This window comes from Procambarus clarkii, chromosome 8 (genome assembly GCF_040958095.1).
Source record: "Procambarus clarkii isolate CNS0578487 chromosome 8, FALCON_Pclarkii_2.0, whole genome shotgun sequence".
NCBI lineage: Eukaryota > Metazoa > Arthropoda > Malacostraca > Decapoda > Cambaridae > Procambarus > Procambarus clarkii.
The window spans coordinates 45,923,292-45,950,660 of NC_091157.1; the positions used below are offsets into that span (position 1 = coordinate 45,923,292).

Consider the following 27,369-nt stretch of genomic DNA (forward strand, 5'->3'; position numbering starts at 1 on the left):
AGAGATCAATGCAACCTTGCAACATGGCTGCAAGGGGGAAGGGGGCGCCTGCTGTTGGACTTGAATATCGTTTAAGGCCAACACAGGTTGGTCTTAAGGCCTGTATTGAAGACTGTTTCTACGTTTACATTGATTGTTGAGATTGAATGAAATTAAATCACAAAAGAAACAGTCTTTTGTGATGTAATGCAATTTGCTGAAACATCTTTCACGTGTCTAAAGATTTATATGAACTTTTACAACTAATATATATATAAATTGATAGGTTATAGGTTATATGACCTCTATAATCTTCTTGGCTATTTACATCTGGATTATTATTATTATTATAATTATCTTATATTTAACATCTTCATCCTATTTTATATTATTATTCTTTATTTTAGTTAGTAAATAGTACCGTTTGACTTTATTATCATTCGTTATTTTCAATATTTAACAATTAGTTTGAGTGCCTGGTATTAATACCTTATTAGTTTATTAGTATTTATGTGAAACCTCTCCGTTACCATGAGAGGTGAACCGCCTTGCGTTATCAGAGCTGGGTAACGTGCACAATTTAGCTACTGATGATTAGATGATTAGAGTAACACATACAATAACCTGAAAAATTGATATCTACGGACATATACATTCTAACTGGATACATAATGTATACAAAGGGGTTTGAAAAGGGAAATAAACACGTTAATACATGCGTGACGTATGTGGATACATATGTACATTACAGATGTGATGTACGCATTTTTTAACATATGCGAAGCACTTGTGAATGAAAGCACACACACATACACACACACACACACACACACACACACACACACACACACACACACACACACACACACACACACACACACACACACACAACTAGGTGAGTACAACTAGGTGAGTACACACACACACACAAACACACTCACACAAACACACACACACATTATCTTCACAAATGAATATTATGATTAGAGATATTGGAAATGCATATCAATCTATTTCATTATTATTATTATTAGTAGTAGTAGTAGTATTGTTGTAAATATTATGATGATTCATTGTTACTATGATGATGATGACTATAATAATCAATCAATCAATCAATCAATCAATCAATCACTCCCGAATTGGCCCACCATCGTAGTTAACAGAAGTTGGCAGCCCTAACACAAGACGCTCAGTCATAATCAGCCCTCAAACCGGCGAGTACTTAATCCTAGACTAGTTCGCAGTGTGATTACCTTCGCTATAATTACTCATATGAAGACACGACTCCACCTTCATCCCCAAACATGATTTTTAGCTTATACATGAAGTTTATTCCTAATGGAATATAACAATACACTATTTAGATTAATAAGTTTCTAGGTTTATGGTTCAGTTAAGCTGATGTAAGATAACAGTTCTTAGCTTAATTAGGAACAGCGATATCATTCCTGATGATCCTTAGTGTTATGAAAGGAAGAAGCCAGAAACAGGCATGGGGGTATGAAGTTGTTTTGTTGTTGTTATTGTTTTAGGTACTCAGAACGAAGTGTCCATGTAGCACGGGCTATGGTGAGCCCGTCGCAAGTTGTTTGAGGCAGAGTGCTTTTAAACGAGTTATCTTGCCAAAGGAAACGAGGCTGGTAGTTGACGTGAGGTGAGGGAGGGTGGAGGGAAGAGTGTAGGGAGTGAGGGAGAGAGGGAGAGAGAGAGGGGGGGGGAGTGGCCTGGGGGGGGGGGGGGGGAGAGAAATAGAGGAAGGTCGGACCCAACTTTAACAGTGTCAACTCGACATCAATTTCGATTTATAAACATCTTGAAGATGGTTCTTCAACGTGTGAATTGACTAGTATTGTGATCTTTGTTATTTTTTTATTATGCTATTATTAAGTTGCAGTAGATGCAGAAGTGGTAGATGATGCATGAGTGGTAGACGTGGTAGTGGTAGTTATATATAATAATGTTAACCTACTGTGGTCAGTATTATTAAACGTAGTTAACTAAGCATTATTATCGTTAGAATTAATCTAGAGTAGTTTACTGCCGGTCTAACTGATCTGTCTGTCTGATTAACTGACAGACTGGCTGACTGTCTGCCAGACTGACTGTGAAGGGAAACAGAAAACAAAATAAACTTTCACAATCAACATCCCCTCCAGGCGTTGTGACCCAAACCGTGAATTTTTAATGATGAATTTGTTGTCTCTCTCTCTCTCTCTCTCTCTCTCTCTCTCTCTCTCTCTCTCTCTCTCTCTGTCTCTCTCTCTCTCTGTCTCTCTCTCTCTCTCTCTCTCTCTCTCTCTCTCTCTCTCTCTCTCTCTCTCTCTCTCTCTCTGTCTCTCTCTCTCTGTCTCTCTCACTCTCTCTCTCTCTCTCTCTCTCTCTCTCTCTCTCTCTCTCTCTCTCTCTCTCTCTCTCTCTGTCTCTCTCTCTCTGTCTCTCTCTCTCTCTGTCTCTCTCTCTCTCTCTCTCTCTCTCTCTCTCTCTCTCTGTCTCTCTCTCTCTCTCTCTCTGTCTCTCTCTCTCTGTCTCTCTCTCTCTCTGTCTCTCTCTCTCTCTCTCTCTCTCTCTCTGTCTCTCTCTCTCTCTCTCTCTCTCTCTCTCTCTCTCTCTCTCTCTCTCTCTCTCTCTCTCTCTCTCTCTCTCTCTCTCTCTCTCTCTCTCTCTCTCTCTCTCTCTCTCTCTCTCTCTCTGTCTCTCTCTCTCTCTCTCTCTCTCTCTCTCTCTCTCTCTCTCTCTCTGTTGTCACTAGATCCTTTGTAAGAAATGTTTATGACGACTAAACAACTGGATATATATATATATATATATATATATATATATATATATATATATATATATATATATATATATATATATACATCGAGAGATAAATCGCGCGGTTCGCGGTTTACATTCACTAGTTGAAAGTATACATTAGTCCTGAATTATGTCCAGAACATACTCTACTCTTGAACATACTCTACTCAAACTTTCACTTGATGGTTGGTACTGTGTTGAAGACACAGCAGAGTTTCACAATAGTTTCGAACTACATTTTCACAGTACTTAAAAGACACTTGGCAACCCCTTCACACTATGACAGGTCTCAAACTATCACCAAACTGAGAGAAGCAGTTCAAGACAGACACGTATACCACAGTTTTGTCAACAGATCTATGCCATGATTCATGGAGTGTAGTTCTGAAGCCGTTTAGAACAACACGAAGAATGCCATAGAGGTAAGTGAACAAGCATGAGGCCTCTGTCGAATGCCTTTTCAGTAATTATAAAGAAGAGCGAAGGTAGCGCTTGAGACGACAGCCAATCAGCGGAGCGATAGCGCCCCTGGGTACAATGACAGCCAATCAACTAGGAAATGGCGCCCTCGAGGTGATGACGAAATAGGTGAACAGCCAATGAACGATAAGTAAACATTGGCTTTAGACCACCGCGTCTCACGGGAGTCATATCGAGTGTTTAAAGTGTGTCGCTGAGACATAGAACTATTTCTGTAGATCTAAACGTCTTTTTTTATTATTTTGTGTTTGTGTGATTGTTGTGGACTTATTCGTGTGTACTTATTCGTGCGGACTTATTCGTGCGGACTTATTCGTGTGTACTTATTCGTGCGGACTTATTCGTGTGTACTTATTCGTGTGTACTTATTTGAGTGTACTTATTCGTGTGAACATAATTGTAACAATTAGTGTTTCTTAAGAAGAGTGGCGTGAAATAAAGGTTGTGATGGTCTTATTGGAACAATTAGAGCGCGAGAAACTGCCTTGTTAGCCTCCTGGAGCAACACCTGCCCGCGGCAACACCAGCAGACCAGTGAGTGTTACGTTCGTGTGTGTTTCTCTCTCTTTCTAACTTTACGTGAAGATGTTATTAAGGTGTTCGTAGCTGTTAGAGCCATTCAAGACTAACTAGACTAGCTAGACTAGACTAGACTAGACTAGACTAGCTAGAGCCATTAGACTAACATCTCAGCGGTGACTGCAGAGAATTATATAAGATTGTTGTTGAATCATATAATGAAATCTATTACATTTCTACAATGAGTGTGCTGCTCGCTTTTGCCTTTCTTGGAAAATAACAAATAAATTTAGTACATAATAAAGGAACTGCAGTAGGCCTATTGACTCATACGAGGCAGTTCGTATTTATATTCACTTAAATTCATTCATGTATATGTCTAGCCGGCGCTTGAAACAACCTAGCGACCTTACGTCTATAATGTTACCTGGGAATTTGTTTTAGAATTCAAGTTCCTTATTTCCAAACCAGTATTTACCCAGGCCTTTCCTAAATCTAAACTTATCCAATTTATATCCATTATTTCGCGTTAATTTTTTTAATATATTTAAAACATTTAATATTACCATTATTTTGCCCTTTCATCCATTTATATTATTTAATTATTTTACCTGCGGGCCGCTTCAAGCAACAGCTTGTTGGACCAAGTTATCACAAGCTCGAGCCTGGCTTCAGGCGGTGATTGGGGAGAATAGAAGAACTCCCGAAACCCTCTCCAGGTATGTTCCAGGTATACCTCTTGCTTTTCGTCTTTCTAAATAATGTAAAATATATTTGTAATATATTTCATCGTCAGGTAAGTTGATAATTCCCGGAATTAACATTGTTCTTCTTCTCTGTACGAATTCAAGTGAATTTATGTCTATTCCAAAACTCGGAGACTAAACCTAACCTTCGTAATCTAAATGAGGTTTAACAATAGCAAGAAAAAGGCTGAAGTCTATTAGTTGTTTTATATTGCAAAAACTAATAGAGATAAATTCCATAATCCCATTTGCTTGATATTGTTTATTTATGCACTGATTTGATGGATTAAAATCCCCTATTTCATCCAGATTGTTTCCTATTCAGAGGTCGTAATTTCAGCTTTATTCAGGGGATATATAGTGGCGCTTTTACTATTTCCTAAGCGCCAGAACCCTACTTTTTTTTTAGCATTTAAAGGGCATCTGTCCTTCCCCTGTCTCTTACTATCCCTGTTTACACATTCTCCCATCCCACACCCTCATCTTTCTTTCTCTCACCTCTCCTCTCCTTCCCGCCCCTCCTCTCATTCCTCTGCTCCACGGGTGAGTTATGACCATTAAGCCTTCCCTACACCTCATTCCTGTAGCGAGTTAACAATATGTCAACAGCTCTCTCTCCCCTTGTCACCCCTCTCTCTTCGTCCCCCTCATCATCCCTCTCACTACTTCCCCTCATCATCCCTCTTACGTCCTACCTCATCATCCCTCTCCCTTTCCCCTCATTATCTGTCTCACTACTTCCCCTCATCATCCCTCTCACGTCCTGCCTCATCATCCCTCTCACTTTCCCCCTCATCATCCCTTTCACTTCACCCTCATTATCCCTCATCACTTCCCCCCCCCCTCTCAAGCAATCAGTCTCCTGTTTAGATTAGGTTAGGAAAGGTTTGGTTGGGTTAGGATGTGTTAGGTTGGGTAGCGTTGGATTGGGTTAGGTTGGACCGCATCGCGGTGGGTAAAGTTTAATTAAAGTTTGGTGATGACGTAGTGTAGTGCACATATGCTCAGGTCCCAGACCAGGGCAGGGAAACCCTTGTAAGTGTGTGTGTGTGCTTGTAAGTGTGTGTGTGCTTTTGTAAGTGCGTGTGTGCTTGTGTGTATGAGCTTGTAAGTGTGTGTGTGCCCTTGTAAGTGTGCATATGCCCTTGTAAGTGTGTGTGTGTGTGCCAACATTTGCCAAAACTTTTGTGCCAAATTTTCTCGCGTGCCAACTGAAATTTTGGGTAACATATTTCCACTCAATTTGGGAACTGAGTGGCTTTTAGGTATTGAAAGAACCTTTCAAATAATCAAATATCACATTAAGAGCGCTGTATAATCTAGAAATAATCTATGAATGACTATTGTAAGTCATGTAAGATTGAATTAACGTAAAATTTAGTAATGGATTTTTTTACTGATAGGTTGTTTTACTCAGATAGCGAAGATATTATGTATTTAGCCTTTATTAAGTGTAATCCTCGCTGCCATATACACCCCCACACAATTTAAAGTCACAATTTTTAACATCGGTAAAAGAGTAAACACTAATTCTGAATTTTAGTTTTCGCCAACATAATAGGCAGGATAGATGAAGCTAGACAACATCGGAACAGGATAGGTGAAACAGGAGAACGTCAGAACAGGATAGGTGAAACAGGAGAACGTCAGAACAGGGTAGGTGAAACAGGAGAACGTCAGAACAGGGTAGGTGAAACAGGAGAACGTCAGAACAGGATAGGTGAAACAGGATAACGTCAGAACAGGATAGATGAAGCTAGACAACGTCAGAACAGGATAGATGAGATGAAGCTAGACAACGTCAGAACAGGATAGGTGAGATGAAGCTAGACAACGTCAGAACAGGATAGGTGAGACGAATCAGAATCCTTAACAGAGATGAATGGGTAAAGTGAGGTCATCCTTTGTCGATGGTCATCTGAAAGCGCCTTAAAGCAGATGAATTATGTCAACCAGCGATTGAGTTGAATGGGAGGAAACTCACAGCGGCAAAAAGCGGGACACCCATTATGATCTAATGGGGCACCCTAGCGTGGCAAAGATGGAAGAGGAACTCCTCTTCCCCCCCCCCCCCCTCTCATGTGCCACAAGTGAGGGCTGGATAACCAATTTGCTCCGTCTTTTATGTGGTGAATGGGACAGTTAACGTGACTGACTTGGTTGTGATTCTAGTGTGTGTGTGTGTGTGTGTGTGTGTGTGTGTGTGTGTGTGGTGGGGGAGATATGGGAATGGGGACAGTGAGACGTCGGCAACTCCCTCGACGTCGACAACTCCCACGACGTCGACTACTCCCACGACGTCGACAACTCCCACGACGTCGACAACTCCCTCGACGTCGACTACTCCCACAAGCACACAACCAAGAACACGACACAGACAATGACCTGAGATTCACATCTTCAATACATAGTAAAGTATCCACGAGAGAGAGAGAGAGAGAGAGAGAGAGAGAGAGAGAGAGAGAGCAGACAAGGAAGAGTGTAACTGTGTATGCCTAACTAAACCTGTAGCCTTTATCTTGGTGTAGAAGACTCTCAACCGACGCAGCTGTTCCCTTCAGTGGCGCCCGTGACACACGGAGCACTAAGTAACACAATTACCCCTGTTCTTAATGTAGCCGCGGCGACTGGGTTGTTCTTGACGAATGTTGAAGGCTCTTAAAGGTCAAATTTCCCCCCCCCCCACATTTGGAGAGAACAAAGTGATTTATCTCCGAGATGCTTCACAGTCATTAAGACCACACACGGACTGGTCGTTAGGACCAGAGCCTTCTTGGTCGTCACGACCACACTGGCAGACAAAATATATGCCAAATATTCCGGAAAAGAAAAGCAAAAACACACACACACACCAATCCCGCAATCCAAACAGTACACTCATATTTATCCTGAAGGCTTAAAAGTCATAGCTAAGACTTACGTAAGCCAGAACGGCTATAAGCTTTTCCATCATGGTAATGAAACATGTGCTCCCTCGACACCCATCCCCGCCTCGGTCGACATGTCGGCCCCATTACCATCACGCCGACTCTGGCTTCGACTTCGTCTCGCTAAAGACGAAGACGTAAGCCCACAGCCTCCAGCCTGACCTAGATGTTAAAGTCTCTCTCAGTACGCGATTGAATTCCTCAGTTTATCTCCTGCGTTAATTCTCGTAATCTTCTCGCTACTATACGTCAAGTTCCACCTTGACTTCCTCCTATACTGCGTGTATTATACACAGTGTATTTGTAAAGGGACATACGCAAAAATGGTCTATTTTTATCTCTTAAACTGCACGATGGGTTAATAGGTGTATTTTAAGTAAAGGTTAGAGACTGTAGGTAGATTATTGATAGAAGTTAGACTATTGATAGACGTTAGATAGACTATTGATAGACGTTAGATAGACTATTGATAGACGTTAGGAAGACTATAAATAGACAATAGACCATAGATTAATGACTATAGGTCGACTGTAAGCAAATCTTTTAGAAATTACATTCCTCTTCCTTCCTTTCTCTTCCGCCACTCCCACTCCTATCCTACCTTTCCCATTCCCCCCCCCCCCGCGGCCCCCCCCCCAGCCCCTACTTCCTCTTTCACCCCTCCCTCTACTCCGGCCCCTCCCACCGCTGCCACACCTCCAACCCCTCCCACCGCTTCTCTATTCCAACCACCTTTAAGCTGACCTCCTCTGTTCAGGATTCTATGTCAGGAGTCGATAATTCCTTCTCCTCTCCCACGAACAATGTAGAGGCCACGTGTTACGAGTGTCCCTCCCAGCCTCCCCTCCCAGCCTCCCCTCCCAGCCTCTCCTTCCATCCCCTCCCCTCCCAGCCTCCCCTTCCATCCCATCCCCTCTCGTCCCCCTGTTGCTAGTGGTAACCCTTCGTACTAGAGGTAACCCTGCATACGACTCTTGAATTACCGAGGTTCTATTAGAGATAATAGTTGTGTTGATCTACACTCGCGTTACCAGTTGATTGACGGTCGAGAGGCGGGACCAGAGAGCCAAAGATCAACCCCCGCAAGCACAGTTGAGTACAACTAGTGAATACAATAATTTCACTGTTCTCTAGGATAGTAAATTCTATTCAGGATTTCAACTAACTCCTCTAGAAATCCTAGAGGATTTGGTTGAAATCCCAGCTTACGTTACTTTTGCAGCATATCGTGGCTGAGGGGTTTAGGGAGAGTGCTTGGGGTGTCCACGGTATTACAGGTTCGAATCCTCCTTGTGGCTCCTATTGATTTTCTCCGCACATGTGAATGATCTTCCCCAGGGAATGAGCTGGTAGTTGGTAATGTTTGTAGACGACGCCAAGGTAACGATGGAGTTATACTCAGAGGAGGGCTGGGGGAATGTCACACAAGACCCCACTACCAGTACCACCATTCCACTACCACCACCATCATCCCACTACCACCACCATCATCATCAACATCTCATCATTCCAATACTACCACCCCCCCCCCTCACCATCCCACTACCCACCACTACCCTAATACTTTCACCACAACCCCCAATACCTCAACCCCCCACTATCATCATCACGACTATTTCACTACCACCATCACCACACTACCACCACCACCGAACTACCACCACCCCACTACCACCACCACACTACCACCACCACACTACCACCACCAGTAGTGGCACTACAACCACCAGTACTACACAACCACGACCACCATATCACTACAACCACCACTTCGTTACCACCATCCCACCACACTACCACCACTACCACAACCACCAGTCCAATACCAACGGTCTCACAAGTGTTACCACCACTACTGTAAGGCCCTAAACCCCGCGAGAACAGTCACCATTGACCAAACCAACGAACACAAATATCAATGGAAATCGATAAATCAATGGTGTCTTATATCCGGGTTTTGTATGCGATTGGGGGAGGCTTGTTGGCACCTTTATTAGTGGCAAGTGATGAGTACACGTGTGTGTGTGTGTGTGTGTGTGTGTGTGTGTGTGTGTGTGTGTGTACTCACCTAGTTGTACTCACCTAGTTGTGCTTGCGGGGGTTGAGCTCTGGCTCTTTGGTCCCGCCTCTCAACTCTCAATCAACAGGTGTACAGGTTCCTGAGCCTATTGGGCTCTATCATATCTACACTTGAAACTGTGTATGGAGTCAGCCTCCACCACATTGCTTCCTAATGCATTCCATTTGTCAACCACTCTGACACTAAAAAAGTTCTTTCTAATATCTCTGTGGCTCATTTGGGCACTCAGTTTCCACCTGTGTCCCCTAGTACGTGTGCCCCTTGTGTTAAATAGCCTGTCTTTATCAACCCTGTCGATTCCCTTGAGAATCTTGAATGTGGTGATCATGTCCCCCCTAACTCTTCTGTCTTCCAACGAAGTGAGGTTCAATTCCCGTAGTCCTCGTAGCTCATACCATCTCTTAGCTCGGGTACTAGTCTGGTGGCAAACCTTTGAACCTTTTCCAGTTTAGTGTTATGCTTGACTAGATATGGACTCCATGCTGGAGCCGCATACTCCAGGATTGGTCTGACATATGTGGTATATAATGTTCTGAAAGATTCCTTACACAAGTTTACGTGTTACGAGGTGGTGGTTGTAGTGATATGGTGTCCGTGGTAGTGTAGTAGTGGTGGTGGTAGTGTGGTGGTGGTGGTGTGTGTATGTGTGTGTGTGTGTGTGTGTGTGTGTGTGTGTGTGTGTGTGTGTGTGTGTGTGTGTGTGTGTGTGTGTGTTCACCTGGTTGGGCTCTGTTCTTTCGGCTCGCCTCTCGACTGACAATCAATCAACGGATTTTTTTCCCAACACACACACACACACCCAGGAAGCAGCTCGTGACAGCTGTCTAACTCCCAGGTACCTGTTTATTACTAGGTAGCAGGAGACATCAGTGTGAAAGAAACTCTGCCCATTTGTTTCCGCCGGCGTCGGGAATATAACCTTGGTCCACAGGACTACGTATCCAGCGTGCTGTCCACTCAGCCATCAGCGCCCCCTTGTGTGTGTATGTGTGTGTGTGTGTGTGTGTGTCAGTATTTATGAGTTTACACTTCAGAAAGACCGATATGAGAAACGTGTAATATGTACGCTTTCACCTAATGCCTCTGTTCACCTAGCAGTGAGTAGGTACTTAGGAGTTAGCGTGTTGTGGGGCGTTGCTTCCTGGAAGGGGATCAGTAATTCGACCTTGGCGGGGGGGGGGACTTTGATATAAGCCTGTGTATGAATTTGATATAATTTGATATAAGCCAGTGTGTATGAATACACACTGGCTTCCTGTCCCCTGACATAATTATTACAAAAGCATACTCAGCCAATACGAAATTCTATAGTTCGACTCACACCGTCTAGATCTGGTGCTCCGAGAACAGGAGATAGAACATATATATGAAAAAGAACAGATAAACTTTAACATGTTATACAGAAAAAATAGTAAAACTTAAAAAAATAAATAGTAATGCGGGTAATAAAAATAATAATATAGATAATGATAGTAATAATAATCAAAATAATAATGAACTAAAATAATAATGTAATAATGATAATTAAAACAAATAATATTACTAATAAAGTAATTTAGTTTTCTTGGTCAGCAGAACTTTGTAAGAAAATATTCTCATGATAAACACTCCACACACACACATGCACATGCACACACACACACACACACACACACACACACACACACACACACACACACACACACACACACACACACACGCGCGCACACATGCACACACATGCACACACACACACACACACACACACACACACACACACACACACACACACACACACACACACACACACACACACACGCACCTTACGACCACTGTTGCAACCCATCCTCCTGTTGAGATAATACCTATTGTGATGGTCGTAAATAGTCATAATTCGTACATAGCTTATTGATAGTAGTATACTGACTAATAAAGAAGCAGTATACTGACTAATAAGTAAAATATTCCCTGGGCTAGTATAGCACACAAACGTACTATATTAGGCCTCAGATATCGTCTTTTAGGCCTAGGAAGGTTAGACTTAGTTCAGTTTGTCAAAGCAACACAAGTCAAAAAATAGTTTTCCGGTTTGTCCAACTCAATAGTTCAGATTTCTACTTTCTAATTTCCCTGTACGTCGGTATATCAAAACTTGCATGATCCCTATATTTACTATAAGTACTATCAAAAGAAGAGGATGGGGCTGACTCCTGACAAATAGAACATACGAAAAAAGGTAACTGCAGAAGGCCTATTGGCTCATACGAGGCAGTTCCTATTTAGCCAATCACAGGGTAGAGAAGCACTTACCACTTAAGAGGCCCAACAGCACTCGTAGCTCAGCACTTCGTCATCCAACACCGGCAGCTGTAACCAGGAAACCAAACTGATTAACTACATGGGAAAAATATATATATATACATACAAGTTGCTAACTAATAAAGTTAAAATATCAACAGGAGCTCAAATAAAAGATTTAGCAAACGAGAATGATTATTCCTCGAATCTGCCAGGTATTCGTATAATATATAAATTATTATTAACGGTAGTAACATAATTGATAATATTAGCAATAATAACGGTAATAATTGAGTTACAGTATTTACGGTACAACTGGTAATATTGAATGTTAACAAACTGATAGCATGAATAACTAACAAACTGATAGCATAAATCAGTAACAAACTGATAGCATGAATCACCAACAAACTGATAGCATAAATCACTAACAAACTGATAGCATGAATCGCTAACAAACTGATAGCATGAATCACTAACAAACTGATAGCATAAATCATTAACAAACTGATAGCATGAATCACTAACAAACTGATAGCATAAATCATTAACAAACTGATAGCATGAATCACTAACAAACTGATAGCATAAATCATTAACAAACTGATAGCATGAATCGCTAACAAACTGATAGCATGAATCACTAACAAGCTGATAGCATAAATCACTAACAAACTGATAGCATAAATCATTAACAAACTGATAGCATGAATCACTAACAAACTGATAGCATAAATCATTAACAAACTGATAGCATGAATCGCTAACAAACTGATAGCATGAATCACTAACAAGCTGATAGCATAAATCACTAACAAACTGATAGCATGAATCGCTAACAAACTGATAGCATGAATCACTAACAAACTGATAGCATAAATCATTAACAAACTGAGAGCATGAATCACTAACAAACTGATAGCATAAATCACTAACAAACTGATAGCATGAATCGCTAACAAACTGATAGCATGAATCACTAACAAGCTGATAGCATAAATCACTAACAAACTGATAGCATAAATCACTAACAAACTGATAGCATGAATCGCTAACAAACTGATAGCATGAATCACTAACAAACTGATAGCATAAATCATTAACAAACTGATAGCATGAATCACTAACAAACTGATAGCATAAATCACTAACAAACTGATAGCATAAATAACTAACAAACTGATAGCATGAATCACTAACAGTCAGCGAGCGAGAAGGAACCTTGCAAACCACAGCGAAACGTGACAAACAAATCCCTTGAAACACTACGTAAGCGCTCTATATTAAGCCCGGGTAGCTCTAAAGAGCTCTAAATTATTGAGAGCTCTAAACAGGACTTATATGAACTTCAACTGACTCATCTTCGCCGATGGCAGTCTGGACACAAGCGTTAAAAATATTATACAAATCTCAACACTTTGAAAAAGATGTTGAACACCATAATTCCCGGACGCAGGTTCGAATCCTCGTCACGGCCCTTATGGATTTGTTCAAAGATGTTGAAAGTGGGTTACAATCGGAGGAGCGGGCGGGCGGCGGGAAGCGTACAAGCGGGTACAAGTACCGGCCGAGCGGGGACCGAATAGCAAGCGAGCTCGGCCAAGGTGCCACCGAGCTCGGCCAAGGTGCCACCGAGCTCGGCCAAGGTGCCACCGAGCTCGGCCAAGGTGCCACCGAGCTCGGCCAAGGTGCCACCGAGCTCGGCCAAGGTGCCACCGAGCTCGGCCAAGGTGCCACCGAGCTCGGCCAAGGAGCCACCGAGCTCGGCCAAGGTGCCACCGAGCTCGGCCAAGGTGCCACCGAGCTCGGCCAAGGTGCCACCGAGCGACAAGAACGACATGAATCAAAGCCACAAGGACAGGTGAGATGTCAGGACTAAGCCCCGCTGGTGACGCGGTAGTTCACAACCTTTCAACAAATAGCAGATAATCACGATTAAAATAATACAAATAACCGAACAAATCCACAAGGGCCTTAAGGAGGGTTCGAACCTGTGTGCTGGAGGTTCCCAGACGCTATATAACAACGATAATAACGATAATATTAATAATTAATGATAACGGAGATCCGGCGGGCGGCGCAGTGAACTTTAATTTCATCGTTGTCTCCCGGCGTCTCGTTAGCAAATAGTTAATACTGTTAGTCACGGTACAGCGTTACCAGGGTACAGCTAGACACAGTTACACAGCGGTACAGTAGTACACAGCGACACATATTTACATAGAGATATGACTACTCAGGTGAAGTTACATTAGCGGGACAGTTAGCCGGCGGTAAATGTGTACAGCCATATGTGGATACAGCGATACATTTCCTGTATCCCGGTACATCACGGCCACCCATTTGCCGCCGTCACAGCTTCTCCCTTTCTTCTGCCGTTTTTGTATTATATTATTCCTTCCATCCCTTTTCCTGTCTGCCTCCCTCTCTCTTTTCCTCTCTCTCCTTCTCCCTCTCGTTCCTCTCTCTCCTTCTCCCTCTCGTTCCTCTCTCTCCTTCTCCCTCTCGTTCCTCTCTCTCCTTCTCCCTCTCGTTCCTCTCTCTCCTTCTCCCTCTCTCCTTCTCCCTCTCGTTCCTCTCAATAATCCCGAGTAACACAACTGTATAAATTCCAGGTAGTTTGAGGCTATTGTCTTGAGCGGCTTCTCTGAGGAGCCCTGAGACAGCTCCTCTACGACCGTCCAAGTGGTTGGGCCCTATTCCTTCCCTCCCCGTCCCAAATTCTTATCCTGACCCCCCTTCCCGGTGCTTATATAGTCGTAATGGCTTGGCACTTTCCCCCCCCCTGATAGTTCCCTTACCCCCCCCCCCCATGGTCATGCCTGGGGTCACTGTTGACCCCAGACATGGTAACTCTGGGGTCTTCCAGTCGAGTTGAAAGTTTTGAAATATTCCGGAAGTCGTTAATGTGTCCTAAGATGGTTATAAATTTTTTTGGTAAGTGCTGGGAATAACTATGGAGATTTTGATTGTTTTTTTCTGTCAAGATTGTTTTCAAAACTTGTATCTACCGCGCGCGATGGTCGTTCCGGCGGGTGGTTGACGCTTGTTAATACGCGCTGTTGCCTGGTGCCTGGAGCCCACTAGTGAGGTGTGTGTGTTTGTGTGTGTGTCTCAGTAGCGAGGTGTGTGTGTTTGTGTGTGTCTCAGTAGCGAGGTGTGTGTGCTTGTGTGTGTCTCAGTAGCGAGGTGTGTGTGTTTGTGTGTGTCTCAGTAGCGAGGTGTGTGTGTTTGTGTGTGCCTCAGTAGCGAGGTGTGTGTGTTTGTGTGTGTGTCTCAGTAGCGAGGTGTGTGTGTGTGTGTGTCTCAGTAGCGAGGTGTGTGTGTGTGTGTGTCTCAGTAGCGAGGTGTGTGTGTGTGTCTCAGTAGCGAGGTGTGCGTGTTTGTGTGTGTCTCAGTAGCGAGGTGTGTGAGTGTGTTTGTGTGTGTCTCAGTAGCGGCGTGTGTGTATAGATGTCTCAGTAGCGAGGTGTGTGTGTTAGTTTTTTGTCTCTGCAGCGAGATGTTTCTGTCTAGTGAAGTATATTTTCCTAGCAAATAGGAAACAGACACATCTCCTAGCGAGATGTGTCTGTTTCTCCAGCGAGGTATGTTTCTACCTGCGTATATCGCTCTCGCGAGAAGTCTCGCTCTAGCGAAGTGTGTCGACCAAACCTTCGTCAGTACATACCAACAGCCACAGTCGACATCACAATAATACTCATCACGTATAATGAACAAGTGATGAATATACAGAATTACACCATCGCATAATCACGCCAAATTAGAAAGTGTTATAACTTTTCACTCGAGTAAATGCAAAAAAATAACAATAAAATAAATCGTTCGTCCTTGTTGGGTAAACAGATCAGATTAGGACAAATCGGTACTCTACCTTTTCTTCCCCGAAGTTGGGGGACAAGAACGACAGGTGTACTGTAAACTAGTCGCTAAAGGGACTAAATACACACCAGACCCCGACACCACCTCCACCAGGTAACTCTACAAGCCCAAACGTCACAAGTTACTTACGTAGCAGGGAGAGTCAAGTCTCCGGGAGTAAATCCCACCGACTCTAGCAAGCGCCACTGAGCCATCGAGGACTGACAAGACTGCCGCCGCCGTCGTCGCCGCCGCTGCCACCGCCGCCCCCGCCGCCAGAAGCCCGGTGGCCCACACCACGAACACATACACCTGCATCGATCCACAGATGGGCGGGGCGACGAGGGGAGGTGCAGGGGTAGCGAGGCAGGGAGGGGCAGGACAAGCAAGGGGAACACGCCGCGAGAGAGAGGGGTGCTGCGGAGGGAGGGGCCGCCCGCACGGTGAAAGAGAGTGAGAGGTACCTCGCGGTGTGAGAGAAAGAGAGAGAGAGCTGGGTTGGGAGGGGTAGGCAGAGGGGGGAGCTACATAGCAAAGAGAGGAGCAGGCCGGGAGAGAGAGAGAGAGAGAGACAAGGGGAGAGGAGGAAAGAAACGAGGAGATAGAGAAAGAGCAAACGATTTACATAGGGAGTGGAGGAGGAATAGAGAGGTAAGGTTAATTAGGGATAGGAGGAGGAGGAGGATAGAACACTGGAGACGTGAGTGAGCGACGCTGGACGACAGAGGCGGAGGAGTAACAAAGGAATATAAAACAGAAACGCAGAGTTAACCCCAGGCAACACCACCACTGTCGAAAACAGATCAAAACCCTATATACAAAGGTCGATGAAACGAAACGTTCGTAAAGCATGTCTCGCTGTCTTACGAACACGAGTGAAACACATGCGTTCGTAAGTCACAGAGAGCGAGACGACGATAACCCCCGCGTTCGTAAGTCACAGAGAGCGAGACGACGATAACCCCCGCGTTCGTAAGTCACAGAGAGCGAGACGACGATAACCCCCGCGTTCGTAAGTCACAGAGAGCGAGACGACGATAACCCCCGCGTTCGTAAGTCACAGAGAGCGAGACGACGATAATCCCCTCATTCGTAAGTCACAGAGAGCGAGACAACGATAACCCACGCGTTCGTAAGTCACAGAGAGAGCGTCGTGCAGACTGACGCAGGAGCAGACAAGCTTACCATTGAAGACGGCAGCTGCGGAAGCAATCACACTCTTCACAGGAAGAACGCCGCCCCGTCAAAGACCGTCCCAGGGAAAGGAAGTGGCTGTCACCTTTTCCCCAGGTGAGAAGACGACTAATAGACGTCAAAAGACGCAGAATGGAAAAAAAATAGGTAACCGAGGGAAGTGGGAGTAAAGGGGAAGTGGAAGGGACCGAGAGGGATAAATTAAGATAGCCAAATTCTGGAGTGGAAGGCAGCCAAGGTGGTGTGAGATAGCAGAATATACAGCATGCCATCAGGGTGTGGTCAGACGGGATATTGCAAGTTCTGTGATCATAGAGAGAGAACATAAGAACATAAGAACAAAGGTAACTGCAGAAGGCCTATTGGCCCATACGAGGCAGCTCCTATCTATAACCACCCAATCCCACTCATATACTTGTCCAACCCGAGAGGAGGAGGAGGGGAAGGAGAAGAGGGGTAAGAAGAGGTAGAAGAGCAAGGGTAGCGCAGCGAGGGGACCAGGTAGAGAGGAAGAAGAGAGGGGGAGGGGAAAAAAATCTAGGAGACGGAGTGGAGGGCTGACCCATGTTTGGTGCGTGACAACGAAGCTAAAGGCTGACAAAAAAGAAAAACACCGTCTAAAGCGACTGTATTTTCCCCTGCCAGGTTGAAGGGGAGAGATTGACGGGTTGGTGGATAGGTAAGGGAAGAGGTTGACGGGTTGGTGGATAGGTAAGGGAAGAGGTTGACGGGTTGGTGGATAGGTAAGGGAAGAGGTTGATGGGTCGGTGGATAGGTAAGGAAAGGGGAGAGGTTGACGGATCGGTGGATAGGTAAGGAAAGGGGAAGAGGTTGACGGGTCGGTGGATAGGTAAGGGAAGAGGTTGACGGGTTGGTGGATAGGTAAGGGAAGAGGTTGACGAGTCGGTGGATAGGTAAGGTAAAGGAAGAGGTTGACGGATCGGTGGATGGGTAAGGGAAGAGGTTGACGGGTTGGTGGATAGGTAAGGTAAGGGAAGAGGTTGACGGATCGGTGGATAGGTAAGGGAAGGGGAGAGATTGACGGGTCGGTGGATAGGTAAGGGAAGAGGTTGACGGGTCGGTGGATAGGTAAGGGAAGAGGTTGACGGGTCGGTGGATAGGTAAGGTAAGGGAAGAGGTTGACGGGTCGGTGGATAGGTAAGGTAAGGGAAGAGGTTGACGGGTCGGTGGATAGGTAAGGGAAAGCTCGTTAAGGAGTGAAGCAAGGCGATAAGAAATAGAAGAAAACACTAGCCCAACACGCTGAGAACAGGCAGAGAGGATGAGAGTGAGAACTCTGATCTGGTTCACGCTCACAGCGACCAGAATTTATCTCAAGCTTTAAGTTGTAAGAAAGAGAAAGACAACGACATGAGTGAGAGACAAAAATACACTAATGAGAGTTTGTTATTTTAAGGCAGAAAGTAGAGATTGATGACGCTTGTGTTATACCTGATCAACCAGGCTGTGACTCATACGTCAGGCTGCGAGCAGCCGCGTCTAACAGCCTGATTGATCAGTCCAGCAACCAGGAGGCCTGGTCGACGACCGGGCCGCGGGGACACTAAGCCCCGGAAGCACCTCAAGGTAACTTCAAGGTAAGGTACTCGCAAGTGAATGAGAGGAAGATGCTAAAATAGGAGAGAAAGGAGAGAGAGAGAAAGAGAGAAAGAGAGGGAGGGAGAGACACTGAAATCAAATTGAATTATAAAAACGAAATGTACCGAAAAAAGGGACAATTTTCAACTGGTTTCATCAATCTCCAACTCGACTACATCAACCTAGGTTCCTCACACACAAAGCTGTGTTTATTGCAGATGAACGAAGACAAATACATAAGTATTTTTACATACAACATACATAAATAGACACACAAATGTCCTTCCTGACACCCACATTGATGATACATTGTGGCAAAGGAAACGATTCATAATTTGTTTTTTCGAAATATATCGCTCAGGCCGTCTAAGATTTCCAGACAAATGTTAAAGTTGCTTTGCCACTTTAGTCGAACTTGTTAATATATTTTTTGATTTACCGTCGGAACTAATTGGGGCCGCACAAGTCACGTGTTCCGTAATACATGTTCTTGTGTAACGGAGCTACGTACACGTACACGTACATACACGTACGTACACGTACCTCTCAACACATGGAGATGTGATGGCACGACCAAAGTTCCCATTCACTCCAAAAATAGAATCTGTCACTTACGGGGTTATTCATGCCCGTGCCTCCTCTTGGGTGGCTTAATCTTCATGAATCAATCGGAGATGTGATGTCATTTTCTCGACTTTTAGGACAGACTGGGTAGCTGCATCTTAGAAACATGGTGGGGCGTTTATAATCTAAAATATTAAGCCTGAAGATCCACAAGCGCGCACACGCATGCGTGCGCACACACTTACACATCCATGCACACATAAACGTACACGTACACACATATACACTAGAAAAGCAGGGTCCAAGAGCTAGAGCTCGATCTTGCAGGCACAAATAACTGAGTACACACACATTGAGTCCTGATAGCTGAGTGGACAGCGCTCTGGACTCGTAATCCTAAGGTCCGGGTTCGATCCCCGATGATGGCAAAAACAGATGGGCAGAGTTTCTTTCCCTCTGATGCCCCTGTTACCTAGCAGTAAATAGGTACCTGGAAGTTAGTCAGCTGTCACGGGCTGCTTCCTGGGGTGTGTGTGGTGTGGAAAAAAATAGTAGTTAGTAAACAGTTGATTGACAGTTGAGAGGCGGGCCGAAAGAGCAGAGCTCAACCCCCGCAAGCACAACTAGGTGAATACTCAGCAGTAGAGGTCCAAACCGTCAGTAGTTAAAAAACGTTATAAGACAAAGAGTGCTGGGAAGACGGGACACCACGAGCGTAGCGCTCATCCTGTAACTACACTCACGTAATTACACTTAGGTAATTACACATTCGCGTCACCTGACAGGACGAGGGACGCCACCTAAACGGTCGCGTTTCACGCTGGAGAATTTAAGGGGTAATTACACTATTCTGGTGCAATATCACGCATTTATAAGACTGTAAATACCTTACGAGAGAGCTCTGGACGCCGGACTGGTCACAAAATACGAGGACAAAAACCCAAGATGCAAAGACTTAAACCGCAAGATGCTAGGACAAAAACCCCAAGGCGCTAGGACTAAAAACCCAAAAAACGAGGGCAAGAACCCAAGATGCTAGGACTAAAGCCAGAAGATGCTAGGGCTAAAACCCCAAAATGCTAGGACTAAAACCCCAAGATGCTAGGACTAAAACCCCAAGATGCTAGGACTAAAAACCCCAAAATGCTAGGCCAAAAACCCCAAGATGCCAGGACTAAAAACCCCAAAATGCTAGGCCAAAAACCCCAAGATGCCAGGACTAAAAACCCCAAAATGCTAGGCCAAAAACCCCAAGATGCCAGGACTAAAAACCCCAAAATGCTAGGCCAAAAACCCCAAGATGCCAGGACTAAAAACCCCAAAATGCTAGGCCAAAAACCCCAAGATGCCAGGACTAAAAACCCCAAAATGCTAGGCCAAAAACCCCAAGATGCTAGAACTAAAAAAAAACCCAGATATGAGGACACACACACACACAAAAACCTTTTACGGCTCCAGCTCAGCGTTGCCTGCTCCTCTGAACGTTTATGACGTTCCCAAAAATTACTAATGACGCCCTTTTGTAGAAACAGGCCGAGGAGAGGCTTTGATCCTCCCCCCTCCCCCCCCACACCGAAAAACAAAAACGTATTCACCTCTATTCATGCAGTTAACAATTTTTTATTTTGGTATTTGGCTTTAGTGTTTCTCACTTTTCTTAGAATGATCAAAATAAAATCATTTTAAGAAGGGGAAAAGCCAGCTAAATTTTAAGGTATTTTATTTTTTAATCTTTATACGAAGGAGAGCTATGTGAAGAAATACAGCTTAAGAGATAGAACAGATGTTACAGGAAGAACAATGTAACAAAACGGATAGATATGTGGATTTTTTTCTATGGTGGTGTTTAACCTATGTGGATGTTCATCTATGATGATGTCTCCCTATGTGGATGTTCATCTATGTTCGTAGGTTTCCCTATGGGGATTTATGTGAGTTTACACACGTGTAACTGTTGATCAATGTGGATTAAATTGCCTCTCTCTCCTTATTATCAATTTGATTCATTCTCCTTTACTAATCATGATCATGGCTCTCATCATTCTCCTACACCCTTCCCTTCCTCTCCCAGTATCTATTAATCTTCCTGACTGTCCTTCCTCCATCCCTCCCACCCAAAATAGATCCTGACATTAATACCGTTTTTGCAGCCTACGGTGAGTGGTACGGTGTGTGAGGTGTTTGGTGAGGGAGTCAGATGTTTGGTGAGGGAGGCAGATGTTTGGTGGGTGTATCTGGTGTTTGGTGGTTATGTCAGGTGTTGTGGTGGCCGTGGTGTGATCTGTCGGCATCTGTTCAATTATGTCACATCGCTGAGAGTATGATCAAATCCACAAGGGCCGTGGATTGTTCATTTGATGCATCACGTTAGTGTGATTTCTGTGTGCTGAGAGTATGATGATGGCCGCTTTGTGATGTGTCGAGATCTCCCCAAATAACTTCACATCACTTGCCTGGAAAAGTGTTTCACATCTCAAGTCAGAAACATGATCTTAGTCACGAGAATCGTTCTCAGTCTCCAGTGAGATTTGAGTGTTTTTTATTTTAATCTGAAGTCCATTTGCATTTGTTCCGTGGATTTTTTGTTAAGTTTCAAGGGAGCTTAGTTTGCTGTTGGGCTTAAGACCATCTGGAGTGTTATTAGGACACTCAAGTGCTTACTAACCAGCTACCAAGTATACTCAAGACCTAGACGTACTTCAGGAAGAAATTAAACTCTGAGCATATTCGTTACAGAGGCACTTCGAACGTCCAATGTTAATAAAATGAGTTACAGATAAACTGGAGCACATGTTTAACTTCTCCATATATATATATATATATATATATATATATATATATATATATATATATATATATATATATATATATATATTTATATATATTTATATATATATATATATTTATATATATTTATATATATATATATTTATATATATTTATATATATATATATATTTATATATATATATATATATATATATATATATATATTTATATATATATATATATTTATATATATTTATATATATATATATATTTATATATATATATATATATACTAGCAGCGCCATGAATAGGGCTTCAATTTGTGAGGATCTGGTTCTTGGATATCCAAAAACTTTGAATAAGTTGTCTATGCATTAGCAAATACATTTAAGTAAACATGTATGAACGGTATTTTCTATACTTTGAAGCAAAACTAATTTAGAATTCTCACTTAACCTAAATAAGATAAGTGCTGCTACCAATACTACCAAACTTTAGAAACATTCTACCGATATGAGGTAATACTTAAGTAATCATTCTAATGCGTTAATATCATGAACAAATTCTGTCTAGTCAATCACGGTGAGCACAGCTAATTAGTCGATGCTTAAGAACACAGCAAATGGAATGCCCTAGAAAGGAATGTGGTGGAAGCAGCCGTCATAAACTGTTCTAAATGTAGATAAGATAGCGCCCAATAGGCCTATGAGCCGGAAGCACAACTAGGTGAGTACAGTACTACTCACCTGAATAAATCATGCTTCATAGGCCTATACATTTTGCTAGTTATATAGATGTGTGAACTAACATGACTCTTGGAAGCTCTTACATCTGTTTCCTATGTTTTTATATCTCTCAATATCTCACAGGAACCTGCCACTACAGTCTGCTGCTCCACGGAGCTGGAGGCAGGTTCACCTCATCTCCCTCGACTACCAAGGTAAATAGTTACTTGTAGATTCCAAGGTAGGTTCCAGGCCTGTAGACTCAGGTTACTGGATGATTGTAATGCCGAGGCGATACCTGGTCTTTAAGCAGTGAATGTTGGTTAAACTGTGTGTGTCTCTTGCTGAGACGATGATAAATATTGGGTTACATTTTGTGAAAACTGTGACGAACGTTGTAAAAAACAGAAGAAAAAATAAATGGTGGTGGGGAGTGAGAGAGTGAGAGAGAGAGTGAGAGAGAGAGTGAGAGAGAGAGAGTGAGAGAGAGTGAGAGAGTGAAAGTGAGAGTGGGACGCTTCATGGTCAAGCAGCGAACGACTTCAATTCTTAGTCGTTCCACCCATAAGGCCTGGGTTCGAATCCTGAATGAATAAGAAACAGGTTGGTTGTGGTTTCCTCTCACCTCATGCACCTGTGCACCTTGCAGTAAATAGGTTAGACAGTTTCTAAGGGATGCATGCTGGGGATGGTCACACACTCCCTCCATTACAAAATCCGTGGAGGACTGACAGGGAACCAATCCGTAACTGACTGCCCCTGTTCACCCAGCAGTAATTGGGGACCTGGGAGTAAAACCTATTAGAGGTTCGCGTTCCAGGGAAAATTAGTAAGGAGTGCCATGACTATGTCTACTACTGTGCTCACCTATGTAAAGAAAAAAAAAGAGACAAAAATATATATAGAGTGAATTTTGAATATTAAATAAAGTCTGCATGATTCATAAGTTTGATATGATTTTTTAATGTAAAATATACGTCGATTTTATCATTAGTTTAGAACGTAGAAAATACACTGATTGTCCCAAGGGGGGAGGGGTAGTCTATGTTGATATAATTGTTTTTAGTACATGATTTGATGCTGCACAAATGTACTAAAATAGAAAGGAAAAAGTACAGATTGAAGTAAATACAGTGAAGCAAGGACATTTTGAAGGAAGTACTTAGGAACAAAGGACGTTGCGAAGCAAATTTTAATGGAAAAAAATGAAGCAAATAAAGAGGAATCAGGCCACGCTAGGAAAGGGGGGAGGGGGAGGGGGAGTCGTCCCAGTGAGTGATGTAGAACCAAGCTTCATCGACGGGGGGGCTCAAGTGTAGGGGGTCGTTAAGGTCCAGGTTAGTGGAGTTAAAACCCGAGAAGCTAGACCGTAACGACACTGTGCCTTATCCTTCTCATCACCTGACTCCTTCAATTAGGTATCATTGGCAAGGCACAGACGAGGTCATTCAGGAAGGTGGTCACTTGTGGAAAGGGGGGGGGGGTCCGAGGGTCTCCTGTACGTGTGCACATGTGTGTGCGTATATATGTGCATCTGTGTACATGTGTGTATGTGTATATCATTCACTCATGGAGAGAATAAAAGCAACTTTTCGCTGTTTTCAAAATCTAACATTTCACAACAGTACCGGAAGGCTCGTCCTCTACACACAGAGATCACACTAACGTGATGCATCAAATGAACAAATCCACAAGGGCCGTGACGAGGATTCGAACCTGCGTCCGGAAGCATCCCAGACACTGCCTTAATCGACTGAGCTACGACAGGGTTAAAAGGGTTGAAACCCTAGAACTTCGGTTTCAACTCTTTTAACCCTGTCGTAGCTCAGTCGATTAAGGCAGTGTCTGGGATGCTCCCGGACGCAGGTTCGAATCCTCGTCACGGCCCTTGTGGATTTGCTCGTACTATATTTTGCGTGTTCCATTTCTATTCGCATTGATCTCCAATTTTCTCTGTTTTGGTTGAAATTCGCTCATATTCCCGCTTTGTTTGTGTGGGGGATGTGTTGTCGTGTGTCCTCTATGTTATCTCTCTCTCTCTCTATTCCTCTCTTTTTCTCTTTATCACGTTTCTATTCCATCTCGCCTATCCTCCTTGCTTTTCCTTCCTGTCGTGATATTTTCCGTGCTATATCACTCGTTTTTTTTTCTTCTCCTTCACCTCCTTATCTCGTCTTCTCTGCTTCATTATTGTTATTTTTCTCTCATCCTCTCCTTTACTTTCTTCTTTATTTTGTCATTCAATTTCTATTTCTCTTCCACTCTCCACCGCTAACCATTTCCTTCACTTTTAATTCTTAATTCCTCCAATCTTCTCCATTCTTCGTTTTCCACCCTTAATATATCTGGTTCAGCTGAACTTCTCATCTCTCTCTCTCTCTCTCTCTCTCTCTCTCTCTCTCTCTCTCTCTCTCTCTCTTTCTCTCTCTCTCTCTCTCTCTCTCTCTCTCTCTCTCTCTCTCTCTCTCTCTCTCTCTCTCTCTCTCTCTCTCTCTCTCTCTCTCTCTCGTATCCTTACTTTAAATAAATGTCTCGTCTCCGCTGCTACGTCTTGCTGTGAGATATGGTGAGCTAGGTTCATGAATTCCAAATCCAATTTAATATTTTTCCGAAGCAAAACAAGGGGCCTATGATGCCAGCAGCTGTGTGTGAGTGTGTGTGTGTGTGTGTGTGTGTGTGTGTGTGTGTGTGTGTGTGTGTGTGTGTGTGTGTGAGTGTGTGTGTGTGTGTGTGTGTGTGTGTGTGTGTGTGTGTGTGTGTGTGTGTGTGTGTGTGTGTGTGTGTGTGTGTGTGTGTGTGTGTGCTCTCACATAGTTGTGATTGCAGGTGTTGAGGTTTGGTTTTTTAGGCCCGCCTCCCAACTGTCAATCAACTGGTTTACAGATTCCCGGAACCTATTGGGCTCTGTCTTGTCTACATTTGAAACTGTGTATGGAGTCAGCCTCCACCACATCACTGCCTATTCATTCCATTTGTTAACTACTCTGACACTGAAAAAGTTCTTTCTAATGTCTCTGTTGCTCATTTGGTAACACAGCTTACACCTGTGTCCCTTGTTCGTGTTCCACCGGTGCTAACTAGTTGTCCATTTTTGTCAATTCCACTGAGAATTTTGTAGGTGGTGATCATGTCTCCCCTTACTCTTGTCTTCCAGGGACGGGAGGTTTAGTGTCTATGGTCTCTCCTTGTAACCCATCTCTCAGTTCTGGGACTAGTCTAGTGACATACCTCTGAAACTTCTCTAACTTTACCTAGTGTTTAATTAGGTATGGACTCCAGGCAGGCGCTGCATACTCCAGAATTGGTCTGACATAAGTGATATACAAAGTTCTGAAGGATTCCTTACACAAGTGAGTGGCAGACTCCATGCACAGTTTGGTAGAGCCCAAAACAGGCCCAGGAAACTGTACACCAGTTGATTGACGGTTGAGAGGCGGGACCAAAGAGCCGAAGCTCAACTCTTGCCAGCACATCTAGTCGAGTACACACACACACACGGCTAGAGGGGAGCGGTGTGAGGGTAGGCGTGGTGCGTCCCCTCCCAACTCTGGCACAAAGTATCGATCCTACACCTGTTGTAGGAGAGGCGTGTTCTTTGTAAAGCAACACTGCTACTAATGAATTAACGACGAGGGAGAGGCACTGTGCCACACTATGTGTGGGTGGGACGGCACTGTGCCATACTATGTGTGGGTGAGACGGCACTGTGCCACCAGGAAAGGTCGTGGATGGGGGAGGGGGCGACAGAGAGGGGGGGGGGGGGAGCTGCCGAACAAAGACCTTAAGTGACAAGTTGACGTTAGAGCTCTTGACATGCTCTGTTTGGCAAGTTGTGGTGTCAAACGCTCAGTTTGTTGTGGCGCGCCTGACGCAGCGCCCGAGGGAGGGGGGGGATGTGACGTCAAAGATATTGGCGTGGGTAGTGGCGTTGAAGATGTTATATTGTATTTGTACTAGAGGTACTGGGTTGTGGTGAGGGAGTGTGGAGATATTGTGACGGAGATTCTCTTTGCCAGAGAACTTGGGGCCAGATTCACGAAAGCACTTACGCAAACACTTACGAACCTGTACATCTTTTCTGAATCTTTTAGCGACTTTGTTTACAATTATTAAACAGTTAATGAGCTCCGAAGCACCAGGAGGCTGTTTATAACAATATCAACAGTTGAATGGGACGTTTTCATGCTTGTAAACTGTTTAATAAATGTAACCAAAGCCGTCAAAGATTGAGGAAAGATGTACACGTTCGTAAGTACTTGCGTAAGTGCTTTCGTGAATCTGGCCCCTGCTGTTTGGAAGTCTGTTGTCAAAGGATTCCACTTCAGAGAATCTGTGATAAATTCTGTTTTCAAAGACCGTTGTCAGAATATTTAATGTTAAGAGAACCGTTGTTCAGACAACCGTTGTCAAACGAGCTCCAAGGAGATGATTATAGATATTCTAAATAAAGTTACGTTACCTAGGATAGCTCTAATTAGGATCATGGTTTCAAAGGTTTAATTTATCAAAGGCTTTGTGACAGTAATTTCGTTTTAAAGAGTATTTCCAACTGCTTGATCACTACGATACAATCCCTGAAGGATTGGAAGGGAATAGCTAGTCATATGGTCTGCGTACGAGTCCTGGGTGGGGAGGATTTACAGGACTCCAACCTGGAACTGGTCGTCTGTGTTCACCCAGCAGTGATTGGGCACCTGGTTGTTAACCGATTAGCAGGTTGTGTTCCAGGGGGAAAACTAATAGGTAAGGCCTACACACTAGGCCTAAGAAGAGTCAGAAATCTGCTTTGATACCAGAATATGTCAGAATATGCTATGAAATCTGCTATCTTTATTCCCATTTGCGAAAACA

The 27,369-nt window shown here is 43.7% G+C and overlaps 1 protein-coding gene across 6 annotated transcripts in view; it reads right to left on the reverse strand.

Annotated features, from left to right (window-relative positions):
• Window positions 1-27,369, reverse strand: part of ChAT (Choline acetyltransferase) — a 176,172-nt gene that overhangs the window by 93,846 nt on the left and 54,957 nt on the right. For 4 of the 6 annotated variants that reach the window (XM_069317884.1, XM_069317878.1, XM_069317901.1 and 1 more), the window contains one exon: window positions 11,820-11,876. The gene's annotated coding sequence lies outside the window, so the exon portion shown is untranslated. Of the gene's footprint in view, window positions 1-11,819; window positions 11,877-15,818; window positions 15,935-27,369 lie in introns of those variants that run through there. The other 2 variants (XM_069317904.1, XM_069317898.1) reach the window with 1 other exon arrangement.